Consider the following 4856-nt stretch of genomic DNA (forward strand, 5'->3'; position numbering starts at 1 on the left):
AGAAGGAACTTGGCAAACAACAAGGTCCAGAAAAGTTAGGTGGCTTTCTCAAAACTATAGTTTGTTGAACCTATAACCCAGTGTAGCATTATTCATATTTCTGGTTTAGTAGGCTCTCTCTCATTTTTGTTCTGTTACCTGCTGTGTATAATGTTTATGAATATGGATGCATTCAACATGAATTACTGAAAGGGAGACCACTTTGGATACTGGTTGAACTTGCCCATTTGCAAAATGCTACAAAATCTTTAGATGAGAGACAACCCGAAAAGAATATCATCTGAATTGACTGATGTTTGCAATACAAACGAGTGCAGTTAGGGAGGAAGGAAACTGGATTTCTCTCCGTGGATAGTTTGGTAATAAATACATGCCCTTCACAGTGCTTGCATTTACATTCTCCTCAAATACCAGGTGTCTTTCCTATTAGAAACAGTTGGCATTAACATTTGAATATAATGTTAACATGTTTCCAATCCTTTTAAATCTTTCTTGAGATGTTACTTCTTTTGGGGTGCTAGAATGCAATAAGATTGGAAGGACATAAAGCCTTCCTTTGCATCCAAGCAGTAAACTGAACAATGAAATAAATATCATATACAACCTCTAACTGATGTCAATAAGCTGGAACTGTTACCACACATAAAAAAATTCTGCATGATCCCCAAAACAATTTCTTTATTCATTGAACAAATATTTGCCTCCTCTGTTTTAGGCACTGTGCTTATCTTTTAGATCCTGAAGTCTGCATATCTAACAGTTTGCTTGGAATTAATTCATTAAGAAGTTCCTCTGTATGAGATCAGAGTTCAAGGGAACTCAAAGATATGGTTAAGCACAAAGTCATAATGAAAGGACCCAAATCTTGTTTTGGTAATATTACTTCATGCAAGACATTTTCTAGGTGATTACCTTAAGACTCATGGAATCTAGTTTGAAAATAGGCATGCAAAAAGATATTAATAGTATAGTTTCCTATTCTTTCCATATTTAACCTCCAATTGGAGGCAAGAATGTAAAGCCGCAGCAAATAATTCTTAAATATTCTGTCACTTCACACCTCAAGTGCTCTAAGCTTTCTAAGCCCTCACAACAGAAAACATTTATGCACATTCTAGGATTATCAGGACTTATGTAGTACATGCACAAATTTTAGCTGATATTGGTTTCCCACTAGGATAACTTTTTTTTCCTGTTGCTGTTTCATATTGTAAAATTTATGACTGTCATAGAATATGACTGTCATGTCTTTTTTCAGAGTATAATACTGCTGGGTATGAAGAATTCATTATACATTCTTACTGCAAATACCTATAATGATTACTATTTATATATTCTTACCAGTAAGTCTTACAATAATTAACATTTAAATATTCAGACCATTGAAAGTAACAGATTTTTGATATTTTGGAATAAAACTTTTTAAATGGTTTATTCTCTTTTTATATCCACAGTTTATCCTCTGGCATAATTATTTGTTTCTATAACCAATGGCAAGTTAATTTTGTTGAATCAATATCTTTCACCATGAGATATCCTTTAAAAGAGTTACAATCCAGAGGATTTATTTAAAAAGTGTCTGAGAACCATATACCATCGTGAGGGTTGCATTTCACTTAACATGTGGTGAAAGCCCATTTCCTTCTGTCCAAGCACAACTCCTAAAATATTTAAGACAGAAAGAATGCTAACAAGTTTGATATCTTATTTACTGTGTACTTTTTCAAAAGTCAAAGTGCTTCCACATAGAGTGTACCATTCCACAGGCCCTACTTATACCAATAAGGCATTCACATTTTTAGGAGTTGCAACATACTTCTTTTGTTAGGTGAGAATTCGAAGAAAAGAATATAGAATTAAAAGATACAGCACCTTTATATTCCAATCTTGGCCATGGCAGTAGCTGCGTGTGTGTGTGTGTGTGTGTGTGTGTGTGTGTGTATGTGATATGTGTGTGTGAACATGTTTCTTTCATAAATATTATCTCTGGATCTGATTTACTCATAAGTAGAATAAAGGAATTGGCGTGTAAACATTGCTATAATGCCATCTAGCCCTAAAACCTATGGATAAATGGGCCCATAACGGATGGGGTAAGTTGACTCGTTCATTTTGGCACTTCAAATTCAGAAAAGTTAAACTTCTGGGAGTCGGTAACAGGTTTTCTATAGACAGATGTGCCAGTTAGTCACTTGGTGTTATTACCTTGGCTTGGGTCACATTATCAACAGGTGATCATAGACAGTCTACAAAAGAGACCAAATTCATAGTTGACAAGAGAGGCGATGTGTTCAGGTTTATCAGTTCTTTGAAATCATGAGCACCCACCATAACAAAGATGGGTTGTCATGACAATGAATGCATTTCTACTTTTGAAGAAGCAGATGCTTGCTAAACTTGTTAGCCAGGCATCCTGTTTAGATCCCTATGCTTTTTACAGGCCCAAAAGATAACAAAGTAAGTGTAAATATATGAATTAGACTGTTTTAACATGATGAAATAAATGTGGGTGGAGATCTGTTCTTATGTAAGAGGGCATCCACACAAACATACTATTTCTTGATGCAGTGTGGTTAGAAGAGATAATATGGAGGGAAGCAAAACTGGATCAAATGAGTAAACAAAGTTTGCAGCTCAGAAATACGTCAAATCCCTAAGCAACTGGGGAAATTTGCTACCTCATTTTCATTAAATCAGCAGTGACTCAAATCAACTCCATTGAGAGTAGTATGTGCATAAACATAGGCTCAAAGAAAGCTTCTGTGTATCTCTCCACTGAATTGTAAGCTCCTATAGGGCAGTGATAGTACCTTGCTCATCTTTATCTCTGGTTAGGGTGTTGCCTGACACAAAAGACCTGTTCAACATGGGTAAGAAATGAACTTGAGGATCAAACATTTCTCCATCTAATGCAGGAAACTTCCTCTGTTCCAATCCTTCTAGTGTTCCAGAGAGCCCATTCGTACACAAGGGAGTCTGGAGTACTTACTGAACTGAAGTTTGCCTCTATCTGACTTTCTTTCTTTTTTTTTTTTTTTAATTTTTTTTTAACGTTTATTTATTTTTGAGACAGAGAGAGACAGCATGAACGGGGGAGGAGCAGAGAGAGAGGGAGACACAGAATCGGAAGCAGGCTCCAGGCTCTGGGCCATCAGCCCAGAGCCCGATGCGGGGCTCGAACTCACGGACCGTGAGATCATGACCTGAGCTGAAGTCGGACACTCAACCGACTGAGCCACCCAGGCGCCCCAACCTCTATCTGACTTTCATTTGATGTAGAAGATTGTGGATTTGTGTTCAACTGCTAATGTTGACATGTAGCAGGACAATTAGAATTAGATCCAAATGGATGTCATCAGAACATCCCAATTCTTTTGTTGGGTTTTTGGCCTGAATGGAATAGAGTCATTAAAGAGTCTTTTGGGAAATGCTTTCCTTAACATCCCATCTTTTCTCACCTACTAATAATTTCTGCTTATATCCAGTCCTTAACCTTACAGAGGAAAAATGCTGTATAGCAACTGGAGGTTCAGGGATGAATTTTTCCAAAAACTTAGAGTAATGAAAAATTTATTTTGGTTCTGTAAAGCCCTCATAGCCATGGTCATGTATGCTGTATATGAATAATTACTAAAATGAAATATAAAACATCATCTCCAGTTAATATTTCTAGGCTAGAACTGTTACTCCATGGAAACAAAAATTTCTTATGACTTTCAATGACAATCATTGATTCATTCAATAAATATGCATTGAGATCTTACTCCGTGTTAGCATTGTGTTTTCTATAGATCCCCCCTTTTATTATGTTTAACATCTTACATTTACAACTTAATGATAATTTTATTTAAGTTATTTTAAATGATAGGACAAACCTCTGAAATGTTTTTCTATGTGACTGTCTGTATGGCAAATAGAAACTTTTAAATATTGGGGTTAGGGAACAAATATGGTAAATTGATATGTTATTCAAAATTGTACATAAATGTACCATGTATAAATATGATTTTTATCTATACACATCCTTTTCCTTTGTTATTTGGGGAAATTGTTTGCTTTATTATAATAATGAGTGTTAGGACTGGGAAGAGAACTGTCTTAGATATTCTTAAGTGTTGTCAGGATTATTTCCCAGGTTCTAAAAGTCCCCCCAAATTGGATATGTAAAAATACTTGAATAATTTAACTTAAGATCATGAGAACAGGTAGCTGCATTTGCAAGACAGCTTAATGAAAATAAATGAGAAGTCTACTAGTTTCCTGAATAAAACAGTTCTGCTTCAGTCTCTTTCTTATTCATTATATGAATAATTTTTCCTTCACAAAAAATGTGGTAAACAGGTAAAAAATAGATCAAATAGAGGCAGTTATACACTTTGTTCACTTCAAAGTCAAAGAGGTTAGAACTCAATTACCAATGCTTTTCCTTTGTTACATTATGCAAAGTTGGAACTAGAAATTATGATATTTAGTGAAAATATTTCATATTTTAAGTGTGCATCTTCATTTCCCAAATAGATTAAACAGCTGACCAATGTAGAAACAACAATCATATCACAAACTTACATTACAAACAACTACCAAAATGTGGAAAACAATGTTTACAAATGGTAGCAAAGAATAAATTAACTTTCAGTGCACATAATTAGGTATATACAGGATAATTTAAAACCAAAGGGAGTGATTGCTAATGCTGAGCTCTCAAAAATCTCCATCAAAATATACATGTTACCCAAGAGAGAGTGATAAAAATAAATTGTGACACAAAAGCAGAATGTTGTCTCTCTTCTTATCCTCAAAACTTGGATGATAGCTCATCAAAATAATTTCTCCAAGTGTGCAAATGATGGAAAACT

Source organism: Lynx rufus, unplaced genomic scaffold, assembly GCF_022079265.1.
Source record: "Lynx rufus isolate CCGP_SWC_20201006 ecotype Redwood Valley unplaced genomic scaffold, mLynRuf1.p SCAF_6, whole genome shotgun sequence".
In the NCBI taxonomy this organism is placed as follows: domain Eukaryota; kingdom Metazoa; phylum Chordata; class Mammalia; order Carnivora; family Felidae; genus Lynx; species Lynx rufus.